The 13410-nt window shown below is 40.8% G+C and overlaps 1 protein-coding gene across 1 annotated transcript in view; it reads right to left on the minus strand.

Moving 5' to 3' along the window:
- Positions 1-13410, minus strand: part of bmpr1b.S (bone morphogenetic protein receptor type 1B S homeolog) — a 265162-nt gene that overhangs the window by 237627 nt on the left and 14125 nt on the right. The gene's annotated exons all lie outside the window — the stretch shown is intronic.

Genomic DNA, 13410 nt, shown 5'->3' on the forward strand with positions numbered 1-13410 from the left:
AAAAACTTAGAAATTTGAAGTTTTTTTACTTCGAATCCTTCACTCGAGCTTAGTAAACGTGACCCTTTAAGTTCTGATAGGGCTTAACTCCTTGAGCCAAATCAAAGATGTACTGTAATCTATAATCTTCTAAGCGTGCTCCATTATATTTGAGCCAGGACTGTTGATGATTTCTGGGCATTAGTGATGGGCGAATTTATTCGCCAGGCGCAAAATCGCGGCAAATTCCCGCGATTAGCCGGACGCCAGCGCAATTTCGCCAAAAATTAAGTAGTTCATTAAAGGGGTGTGCACCTAACTAGGTTTACTTTTCAACTTTTCAATTGACCTTCATTTTTTCTATTCTATAGTCTTTAAATTATATGCCTTATTATTTTGACTCTTTCCTAGCTTTCAAAGTGACCCTCAGGTCACTGACATCTAAAAACAAATGCTCTCTAAGGCTACAAATATATTGACACTTTTTATTACTTATCTTATTCAAATCAATGCATGATTGCTAGGGTAATTTGGACCCTAGCAACAGTAATGCTGAAATTGCATACTGGATAGCAGCTGAACAAAAAGCTAAATCATCATTTCCAGTATAAATCAATATTTGTCTGTCTGTTTAAAGGCTCTGTACTTCTGTGTCCATACATTAAAGGAAAACTATACCCCCAAAATGAATACTTAAGCCACAGTTAGTTTATAACAAATTAAGTGGCATATTCAAGAATCTTACCAAACTGGTATATATCGTTAAATAAATATTGCTCTTTTACATCTCTTGCCTTAAATCACCATTTTGTGGTGGTCTCTGTGCTGCCTCCGAGATCACCTGGCCAGAAATACTGCAGCTCTAACTGTAACAGGAAGAAGTGTGTAAGCAAAAGATAGAACTCTGTCTGTTAATTGTGACCTAATATGTATGTGTGCCCTTGGTTTGTTTGTGTGCACAGTGAATCCTAGGATTTCAGGGGGCAGCCCTTATTTTTTTTAAATTTCTATTTAGGATTATCCAGTGGCACATACTACTAAAAAGTATATTATTATGAAAATGGTTTATTTACACGAAGCAGGGTTTTACATATAAGCTATTTTATGCAATATATTTTTATAGAGATATACATTGTTCATGGGGTATAGTTTTCCTTTAACAGTTCTTATTTCATGCCCACACGGCTGACTGACTGACAAAAGTCATAACTTGTTGGCTATACTTAAACAACAAATACAGACTCCTAGATGCTGAAACAATGCCAAACAGTGAGCTAAATTACATATACTACAGTATGATACACTATGGTATATATCTATAATACTGTAACTGCACAACACCATAAATATATTGATAATGTTTCATATGGATATTTGGAATTACCTATAAAACTACACATATATCAAAAAAAAGAAATAAGTGACAACCCTATCATATATATAAGAATAAACAAAAACAGTAAGAAGCACTTTGTTTTTGGCCTTGTAATTTTATATGGATACTATTCCTTGTTTTCTCATAGACAGAGGAATAGTTTCAGATGAGCATGAAAATATAACTAATCTTACAGTAGCTGTAGGGGGAAACATAACAAATTGTAAGTTCTTTTAAGCAGGACCTTTACCTCCTAAATCAGTTGTGTTTTTGGATGTAATCTGTATGTGGAAAGTATACATATGCTGTGGAATATTTTGGTGATTTATAAATATGTGTTAACAATAATACATAAAGTAGACAGAGTACCACTTCTAACACCTCCCCTTTTATTCTTATTCTTGATTTCACCTACATATTACCCAATCATTTCAGTAAAACAGCATTTTTGAGGAAGCTTCACCTTATTCCCATTCTTCACTAGTGAATAATCATAAATGGTGTCAGGGATCAGGAAATTATTACTGTGTTTAGCACACTCCAAAATACGTATTTTAAAAAACTGGTTGCTTAGTTGCTGTAACTTATACCATTTGTAAATACGTAAAATTATTTACTTTTACAATTAAAAATACTGTAAAAACCCATATACATATTTTATCTTTACATGCAAATGTTTTTTTTTTAAAAGTTTTATTTGTTACTAGACAAGATCCAGTACACAGAATGATACACTTGTTGCAGAGTAATAAAAATAAAAGTAAAGGACACATTGCGCCAGTGATTTTTCATTAACACCCCGGGGAAACAATAAAGAGACGGGAAGCGAGAAGAGAGAGAGAAAATTAAGAAGAGAAGAAAGTGTAGGCATGAAGGAGGGAGACCCAAAACAGAAAACACAACCACGACATACAATGCCTCATGAGTCGTATCTAGTCACAGTCAGACACATTAAGTGAGAAAATCAGCCATTATGCCCTCAAAGTCCATAAAGCATGCCCTGATGAGAGATCCGGTAGCCCAATTTCAGTCTGGGTCAAGTAACCAATCAAGAGTAAGTTGGGAGGAGTCTGGTTCCCTGGACGAGTATGACTCGTTTTGGAGTATCCACAGTGTCCAGATAGCATTAAATTTAGCAGGACATCCCCTCGAGTAGTATACCTGTTCCAGAATCGGGAGCGCTTGCTCCACTAGGGTAATCCAAAAGGCGGGTGGGTGGGTGTTCCTCTTTCCACTTAATAGCAATAGCTTTCTTGGCATAAAAAAGTAGGAAGGTGAGGAGCGTTTTTTCAGTGCGGGAAGTAACTGTATCTGAAAGGTAATTAAGTAACAGCACTGCTGGGTGCACTTCTACTGGTAGAGCCATAAGGTGGGAAATGTAAGAAGCAACCTCCATCCAGAATCCCTCAATTAACGGGCACTTCCAGGTCAGATGAAAAAAGTCAGCTGGAGAACCCTTGCAGCGGTTGCAAACATCAGGGAATGCAGGATTCATCCTGTGAAGAGCAGATGGAGTATAATAGGCTCTGTGTAGGTATTTAAATTGAATCAATCTATCACGTGCCCGTATCAACGGGGAGACAGAATTGGCCAGAATATCAGTCCATTGTTCCTGAGTTAAGTCAGGAATATTTGTAATCCACTTTTGATAGAGCCCTGGCATAGGTAAGCTTTCAGTTGGTCGAATAGAAACATATATAGTAGATAAGGGCTTACGAAGACTGTCCTTACGGAGAACCTCTTCAAGTGGAGAGGTTTGAATGCAAGGGATAATTGTGCTGAATTGTTGCGTCAGGGCATGACGTAATTGAAAAAACCTAAACAGCATATTATTTGGAAGAGCGAAAGTGTCCTTGAGCTGTTGGAAGGAGAGCAAGGAGTTATCATCATCAAAAACATCCCCAAGGCATTTCACCCCACATTGAACCCACACCTGTGGGTCCGGGACTAAAACCAACTCCTGTAGAGCTGGGTTATACCATAGCGGAGTGTGTGGTGAGAATGACCCAGGACCCTGTTGTAGTCTAGCCAAACCCCTCTGCCATGCCCTTACTGTGTTGCGTACCATAGGGGTAAGGAAAGGTACGCCCGGGGGTTTCCTATAAACCAGGTTTCTCAGCCCTTCCAGGGAACCAACCATCTGTGCCTCTAGTAGCGTCACCGGATCCTCCGGATCAGTACCAAACCAGCGCTTAACTGATGTCAAGTGGGCAGCCAGGAAATAACCTAACATATCCGGCGCTGCCAAGCCCCCTTCCCTAATTGGAGAAGTCAATACTTTATATTGCACCCTGGGAGCCCCGGGCAACCAATAGAGTCTAGTTAGTTGGCTTTGGAGAGTCCTAAAGAACCCAGACGGCACCCATATTGGGGACTGACGGAAAAGGTACAGAAATTTAGGGAGGAACTTCATCTTAAATAAATTTATTCTGCCAATCAGAGATAAGGGAAGCCGGAGCCATTTATCAATCATTTGGGAAAGCTGTGCCATCACCGGATCTAGATTGAGCTCCTTGAATTTGTCCAGTTGTGGATGGATGACTATGCCTAAATACTTTGAGGTGTCCACTGGAACCAAGGGAAGGGACGGGTCCATGTTAGTTAGAGCTAGAGGGTCTAATTCCATTATGGATGATTTTGCCCAGTTAATTTTAAGGCCTGAAAAGTCAGTATGGGTATTAATTAAAGACAGGGCTGTGTGGAGCGAAGGGCCTGGGTCGTTCAGATAGAGAAGAGTGTCATCAGCGAAAAGCGAAATTTTTTCCCTAAGGTGCCCTATTTCAAGGCCCCGAATATTTGGCGACTCTCTAATTAAACATGCTAACGGCTCCATGGCAAGTGCAAAAAGACTCGGTGACAACGGACACCCCTGACGAGTCCCCCTATATAACCTGAAAGGGGGAGAGAGCTCTAGATTGGATAGAATTCTGGCAGTGGGTCGAGTATACAGAGCTTGAATCCAAGTGATAAAAATTTTCCGGCAGCCAAATAGTACCAAAATTTGCCACAGATAAGCCCATTCGACCGAGTCAAACACCTTCTCGTTATCCTGTTACCTGTTCGCATGAGGTATCACCAGGTTAGTATATAATCTCCTAATATTTAACTCCGCGGCCTAGTGTGGAATAAAACCTACTTGGTCAGGGGCTATGATTGTAGTTATTACATAGTTTAGCCGTCGGGCAAGCACCTTGGCAAAAATGTTGGCGTCCGAGTTAATTAAGGAGATGGGCCTATAAGAAGAGTGCAATTGGGGGTTCTTTCCCGGCTTCAGGATTAAAACTATTGTAGCATCTCGAAAAGACAACGGAAGGGCTGCCGAATGTGATGCCAGGTTAAAAATGTCCGTAAGAAGTGGAGCTAGTTGTTTAGCATATTGGTGGTACCATAGGTTAGGGATGCCATCTTGGCCCGGGGTCTTCCCTTGAGGTAGTGAAGCTATAGCCTCCAGTACCTCCTGCTCCTGAATAGGGGCATCAAGTAAGGTTCTGTGTTCCAGGGATAAATTAGGGAGATCTAACTGTTGTAAGTAAGCGGCAATCTCAGAAGAGGATTTCTGCAATTTAGAAGTGTAAAGGGACTGATAAAATTCCGCCAAACTTTGGTTGATTTCTAAAGGGTCAGAAATTATCTCAGTATCGTTTTTCACAAGAGAATGAATAGCAGGTCTGGCACACTCCTCTCTCGCGAGAAGGGCTAACAACTTGCCATTTTTGTCCCCCTTCTCATATAAAGCAAATTTACTATGCATATGACTTTTTTGAGCACATTTCCACTGCGCCTGGGCATAGCGACGTTGCGCCAAAACATGCATAAGTCTAGAATGGGCAGAGGGGTCTTGGATGTATCTCACCTCCGCCTCACTGAGATCAGCTTCAGTTTTGGCCATGTCTTGATTAGCTCTTTTACGAACATAGGAAATTTTTGAAATATATTCGCCTCTAATGTACGCTTTCATAGCGTCCCACACCATGGGCAATTCTGCTGTGTTCGCGTTAGCCTGAACGAAGTGGATTATAGATTGCTCAATGTCCTCATAATGTCAGGATGAGTAATCCAATACGGATTCAGTCTCCAAATTCTACTGGTCGGAGCAGAATGAGGCAGCCAAGTAATTTTTAGAGGAGCATGATCAGAGATTCCTCTAGGGAGGAACTCAGCTTTGGTAATTTTGGAAGACATGGATGGCGAGGCAAAGGCAAGATCAATCCTCGACATAGCCCCTTTAGAGTAACAGGAGAACGCACGATCCTCCGGGTGACACACTCTCCAAACATCAACCAGACCCGCTATCTGTGCCCATTCCCGCAATGCCCTAGTGCCCACTCTATAATTGGGCGAAGTCGTTAACCTATCTATGTCATTATCCATCACAGCATTGAAGTCCCCTAGGATAAGTAGTGGGTCTGAAGGCAAGGAAGTTATAAATGGGAGGAGGTCATAAAGTAAAGAGTCATTAAATGGAGGGGGTATATACACACAAACAATAATATAGGGGAAGCCTGCCAATGAGGCGTGTAAAAGGGTAAACCTACCATCAGGATCATTCCGAACACTCAGCAAATGAAAGGGCAAGGACTTGCATACCAAAACAGAAGTTCCTCTAGAGTAATTGGAATAAACCGAATGGTAGGCATGAGCTATCAAGATTTTTTTGAGTGGAGGGGGATTTGAGGATTTACAGATATGCGTCTCCTGGAGACAAAGAATGTGAGGACTAAATTTGCGTAGAAAGCCCTCGCACGTTCCAGGAGATACTGTAGCTGTAAGTTCAGCTGACATCTGTGGTCCCGAGCAGTGGGTGTAGACTCCCTCCTATACAGCTAGAAAGAAAAAGGAAAAGAGAAGAGGGGAAAAGAGAAGAGAAAGAGAAGGTACAGCAAGGAAGAGAAAGGACAGAAATACATTCAATCCCAAAAACCCCCACCCTACATCCCCCAACATTAGAGGAATGCCAAACCCTAAACATAACGTAGTCTAGAGGGGTGCTCCGAAACTGTACAGCACACGCAACCGAAAAAATGTAACTCCCGTAGTAGTGAACACAATGACAAATATAAAGTCAAAATTAAGTAATCTCCTTAACATGGCACCCTGGAACCGCTATACAGGGCAATAGTCCAAAGCGAGCAATCGAAATAGTCAAATGACAGGACAAAGAACTAGGCACAAACGGCAACCGTCTTGTAAAGTACCGTAAACGTGGGCCCATAAGAGAGTCTCGAAATAGTAGGAAGTATGTGCCATCCTATACTTACAAATAGTAAGAGTCGAATCCTGGAGGTGGTACAGAAATTAGCGTCGATCTAGCCAGTTGGAGGCTTCAACTGGAGAAAGAAAGAAATGAGCTTTGCCATCTGCAGAGACCCGTAATTTTGCAGGGTATAGCATAGCATACTGTAAGCCAGCTTCCCTGAGGCGACGCTTAACTCCCATGAATTGCTGACGCTGCTTCCGAAGCTCATTCGAGAAATCTGGGTATAAGGATACATGTGAATTCTCGTAGGTAAGCTCACCTTTCTGCCGTGCTGCTGCCAAGGCCGCGTCCCTGTCCCTGTAATTTAACAGACGAGCAATGAGGGGCCTAGCAGGAGCCCCAGGCGGGGGTGGCCGGGCAGGGATGCGGTGTGCTCGCTCAATAACGAAGGCCGCTGAGAAAGTATCAGAGCCAAGTTCTTGTTTGAGCCAGGTTTCGAGGAATTTCGTGACGTCCGAACCCTCAGATCTTTCGGGAAAGCCAACAAAACGAATATTGTTCCTCCTTGACCGATTTTCTAAGTCGTCAGACTTGGCTTCTGCTGCTTCCAATCTGCGGTGGAGGTTAGCAATGCGCTCCGGCAATGGAGTACACATGTCCTCCAAATCACTCACACGACGTTCTACCTCACCAGTCCTCTCTCGGACCGTCTGGAGATCTTGCCGCAGGATAGCAAAATCCACCTTGAGTGGATCCACCTTCCACCTTCGCCATTGTAGCGGCGTGACAGGTTTGTATAGTGGAACGCAAAGTCGCCACAACCTCCGCAAGCGTGAGATCATCTGTGCCAGGAGAATCCTCTGGACTACGAGAGTCCGCCGAGTGAGGTAGGGTAGGAGTTAGTGGAGGGTCGGAAGCAGTCTCCGCCAAAGGTTCCGTTGCCTGAGGGAGCGGTACAGCTACCCTCGACGTCTGTGCGTGTTGCTCCTTAGGCAGTTCAGGCCTGCGGGGCTCAGCCATCTTGGAAGGCCGCACCGAGTCACGAAGATGGAGCCGAATATCGGAGGTTTCTGCCACAGGCGGTTTTTTCTTGCCCATCAGGTTACCTCTAGCAGTTATCGATGAACCCAAGCGAGTTCAGCAGTAAAAATGTGCAGGATAAAGTCCGGATAAAGCGGTTAAGCCAGGGAGCTAAAGGTGCGTGCGTCCGGTCACATAGCTAGTTGGCCACGCCCATCTTACATGCAAATGTTATGCTGCTTATTACTTCTATTTAAATAAAAGTCTGGAATTTGTAAACGTCATGATATAGACAATTAATATGAGCAAGACTACCCACTATGCTCATGTCTCACAACTGGCAATTTATATATCCTATGCCATAACAGTGAACATTTCTACTGCATCATCATAAGCACAGAGCAATAACCCTCTGGAATTATTAGGTGTTTACACATTTATAACTGATATGTTATAACTATCACTGTAAACTCTAATGTGATATATACAGAATAAAGGACGGTCGTTGGAGAAATGTTATTATACTAATAAGTAATTATATAAATGCTCCACGACTACTTTTATTTTGCCACGGTTAAGTGAAAGGTTTAATGCTTCATTTGGGTATAGCCCAAATACTCAGGGTACATTCCAGCAGCCTGATATATGTACATCAGTAACCTGCAGCATGGGGTGGAGCCAGGGGTGATCCTGGCCCCTCCGCCGCCTGAGGCAGCAGCAGTAGTTGCTGCCCCCCCCCGGAAATTCGCTCTTAAAGTACCGGGAGCAGCATTTTTGCTGCCCCTGGTACCTAGTGGGAACATCCCTGAGCATATGTCTGCAGAGCAGACAGAGATATACAGTAGAGATGCTGAAAATGGGAATGACCATCTCCAGTTACCCAGTTTTAAGTATAAAACCCAGAGAACACAATACACTGTTTTCAATAGCAATTACATTAAAGGGGTGGTTCACCTTTAAGTTAACTTTTACTACATTATAGAATGGTCAATTCTAAGTAACTTTTCAATTGGTCTTCATTTTTTATAGTGAATGATCTGCCTGACTCTTTCCTGCTTTCAAATGGGGGTCACTGTTCCCAACTAAAAAACAAATGCTCTGTAAGGCTACACATTTATTGTTATTGCTACTTTCTATTTCTTATCTTTCTATTTAGACCCTCTCCTATTTATATTCCAGTCTCTTGTTTACATCAGTTCATGGTTGCTAGGGTAATTTGAACCATAGCAACCAGATTGCTGAAATTACAAACTACAGATCTGCTGAATAAAAAGCTAAATGCAGTGGTGTAACTACCGGGGGAGCAGGGGGTGCAATTGGACAAGGGCCCGCACCCCCGCAGGGCCCCCCGGCAGTCACACGCTCACTGCAGCGCCGCACGGAAGAGGGTGGGGGCGGGGCCCGGCTGCACGGCCCGCACCAGGGCCTGTCCCCACCTAGTTCCGTCTCTGGCTAAATGACTCAAAAACCACAAATAATAAAAAATGAAAACCAATTACAAATTATCCCAGACTATCCCTCTCTACATCATACTAAGAGTTAATTTAAAGATGAACAACCCCTTTAACAAATAACTAAATCATTAGAAATGCCTCTTTAATATATAAGGAAAAGTTGCCTAAAATAGCATTTTCTTTCATTGTGCAAAAAAAGGTTTTTGGGTGGAGGGCCCCTTTTAACAATGGAGCTTAATTTGCCAAGAATAAACGTATGTTATTTAGGGGGTATTTACTAAAACTCGACTTTTTCTCACTAAAAAAAATTTGACTGAACTCCCATACCCAAATGCCCTTAATTTAACAATAAATCCAAACAAAAAAAACACCTGTGGGAAAACATTGTGTCAAAATCTTGCATCAAATCATATTGTGCAACTGTTTTGATTTGAAGCCGGAAAACGCAACTTTTTTGGATTATCGAATGAAAACCAGCCCGAAACCCTCGAAGATCATGAAGGCAAGAAACATCTCCAAATTGTTAAGGGGACATCTGCCATTGAGTTTTACATGATTTTGACAGGTTTTAGCTGGAGAATTTTTGGATTTAGATTTTAAGCAGCTTTGGAGCATGATAAATCTTGAAAATGTTACTTTTTTTCCCTTTAAAAACTCAATAAGAAAAATTCAAGGTTTAATAAATAGGTCCCATGTTCACTTTAAAGCTATCTGTAAATGCTGTTTAAAAGGGACCTGTCTACACTGAGCTAAAAATCTGCATAATAAAAGACATTGAAATTAAATCTGAGACCCAAATTCTTTTTTTAAATAAAGCACCCATACCTGTTATAAAGTTGTTTAAAAGCCTTAGCTGTCAATCAATTATTACCTGTAACTAAACTGGTAAAAGGTATAGAAAATCTCAGCTGTGAGCAGGGGCGATCCTGGCCCCTCCGCTACCTGAGGCAGCAGCAGTTGCTGCTGCCCCCCTCCCCTGGAAATTCGCTCTTAAAATACCAGGAGCAGCATTTTTGCTGCCCCTGGTACCTAGTTGGGCACTGCCGCCTGAGGCGACAGCCTCAACTCGCCTCATTGGCGAAGCACCCCTGGCTGTGAGGAAAGACTGGCCAAGTTGAGGTTGTTCACGCTGGAGAAGAGGCACTAAAGGGGTGATATAATAACTATGTATAAATATATAATGGGATCATATAATAATCTCTCTAATGCTTCTTTTTTTAGCCTCCCTCCTCAATGGACATCAAATGCATGGACATTAGGTCCCCCACTTAACACATTAACAAGATTTTGGGAAGAGGTAATGTTAGCTTTAATAAGTGTCCACAAAATCACTGCTACCTGCTTGCTGTGACTGTGAAATCCAAGACAAAAGGAAACAAGATTGAAATAATTTATATAACATAATAAACATTTATTTGGTTTGATTAACACCATAGAAAAGGAATTGGAATTATTTGTAGGTTTATAGGTCCCCTTTAAAGTAGTATGTCTATCCCTTGCTATTGTTTTAATATATACTGTAACTCAATATTAGAGCACAAACTTTTTTGTTTGGATTTATATACCTACATGTCCCCCTTTACAAGCCCCTAATACAGACAGTGCTACAGAACACAAAGTTAAATTATCCCTTTAACTGCCTACCACTACAGAATCTACGGTGCCTGAAGAAAAACGCTGGAGGCCCCACGAATTTGGGTTCACTTTTGAACTATACTGTGCACTCTCTTGTTTAAAGGATTAAATGAGAAAGTGCAACATACTATAAGGATTGTTTACTCTGATATTTGTATAAAATCAAAACAATAAATAATATTAACTATTTGCTGTGTTTGTACTAACTGTGCTGTAGTCATTTATAATCAGTTTTTACTGTTAATTATTTATGTCATATAAATTGTATATATGTTCTTTGTGCAGAAATGTGAAAAAAATAGAGGATATGTGGAAGTGCCTGCCAGGCAATGAATATTGCTATAGAGCAAGGTCTTAATAGAACTAGGTCAATTTAGGTCCAGGTGCAAATGCACAATATGTTTTTCTTTAGAGTTTTATTTGCCAGGTTGCAGAAAAGTGGTGTTTTATTATGAGATTTAGACAGAACACACTGCTGGTTTATTGCTTACATTTATAACATATGGATGCAATAGCTGGGATTGCTGCTTCCAATTAAATATATGACCACGGCAGTTTAATAAAGTCAATACTACTTAGTCAAGTCATTTATTTACAATAGATGCATCTCTTACTGTATATTCTGTTCTACTGGTACACATGGTAAATTACGTTTCAAATACTTGGCAATTGAAATACTATTTACCAAATCTCTGTCTGAATTACTACAATAAACTACATTCTAAAGTTCTTGTTCATTCAGTTTAAAATACGGTATAATGTATCAAAATGGAATTTCCTTGGTTAGCCATGTTTGTGACTTGAATAAATTCCAGTTTGGAGTAATACCTCCTACAGCTATTACTAAAGTCTCCCAGAAATAATTATCTTTAATTTGATTCTTAGGTGTAGAATCTAGTCCCACCATCCCCAAGCTTTCATATAATTTACTATTAATTATTACAGTTCATGGTTTAGTTGATAACATGCCTATGCCTATGAGGAAGGGTGGAATGCCCAAAACGCACCAGGCCCATGATGCTATGTGTGTATTTTAATGTTGATGAATAAAGACTCAACTTTTTAAATGATCCGGTGTGCAGTCCTCCGAATCTGATATTTAATACCATATGAATGTAACTATTGCTTATACATATAAATATTGTTTTCGATTCAGACTGTAAAACTGTAGAACTATTACATTTATCAGGTATTTCTGAGCTCCCACTCCCAAACTTTTCACCTTGTTTATTTGTTCAATATGGATCTTTTCTTTTTCCCCTTATATTAGAGATAATTAGTGATAGTATAGTGCATACAAATTAACATAGTAGGTGAGGTTGGAAAAAGACACGTTCTTTATGTTCAACCTTACAATTTAGTAAACAATGCTTGGCAGCATATGTGTTGCAGTGGTTTGTACAGTCTGTCTCCACGTATTTGCATAGTCAATACACCATGATGTTTTGCCTTGTGAATGTTTGTGTGCCTAGAATAGTTAAGCTTTTAATTAATACTGGAATAAGAAAGAATTGTCCTATGATAAGTGCTGCAGAAAAAAAAAGTGCTGGGTGCTGGCTTAGGTGTTTAGGTGGCCACCCATCTACAGCTGAAATCCCAAGCTATTTCAAAATACCCTGTACTTTGCTTTCAGTTTTGTGTGCCCCTATGCCAGGCTAACTATTCACAACCCCTCTGCACTCTCACCTGACCACGCCCCTACTGGCATTTCACCTTTGCCCGCACCCTGCTCCAAGTACAGCTAGTTCCCTTCTTCCTTATACTGGCAGCATGTACATTCCATCAGCAATGCAACCCTTGGACCACCATAATATGCCTTGGTTCTGCACCTTTTTTGGATAAGGGGCAGATGGGCAGAAACACATAGGCATCCCCATTCCTTAACTTCCACATCATTTAGATACACAAGTAGACACAGGCCATATCAGGGTCCTGTACTTATCACTTGTCCTATTGCAGCTGATTAGGACAGTGTGCCTTCTAGTTATATTATAGTATGTGAATGTAGCCATGCAAATGACTGCTAACAGATTATGACAAAGGTGTATTTTTTCAAAAAGTACAAGACAAACATTGACTTATGTTTATGTTGACCCAGGATGGAACGTCAACCTGAATGCTAGCAACATACTTTTACTGACTGTACCATTCAGTGCAGACATAACTTAACTGCATATTCATTGATTTAGTGGCCATTTAACCATTATTAACATAAATATTTCTTGACCTGACACTGGTAAAATATGCTATTAACTTTGCCAATAAAAGTGCCTTTTGACTTAGCCTTATAGAAAATGGGATTCACAAGCATGGAGGTGATAACAATGCATTAAATATACATAATCTCTGAGAAATATGTTGGCGCTCTATATATACATGGTAATAATAATATAATTCTCTTTATATGTATACCATTGTTTGGCATCCTACAAAATATACCACTGCCTGCATGCAAGTAGAAGCTATACTTTTAAGTGCAGAAAATGGAGCTGAGCAACATAGCGGACCCGCTTCTGTTAGCTTGCACAAATAAAGCAGCCTGAGAGAAGCAAAGTCAATGCTCTGTGTACCCTCAGTCTAAGTATAGATGTTAGTTACTAATGAGTGTGTATTTTTCCTTACCACAAATCATTCCCTGATTGGACTGCCCATGTGCAAACCACAATATGCAACTATAATCATTAAATGTTTACTGCTTTAGTCCAGATGGGGGCCTAAATCAGATCTCTCTGTACTGTACAATACTACAC

The sequence above is a fragment of the Xenopus laevis genome, chromosome 1S (assembly GCF_017654675.1).
Source record: "Xenopus laevis strain J_2021 chromosome 1S, Xenopus_laevis_v10.1, whole genome shotgun sequence".
NCBI classification, from domain to species: Eukaryota; Metazoa; Chordata; class Amphibia; order Anura; family Pipidae; genus Xenopus; species Xenopus laevis.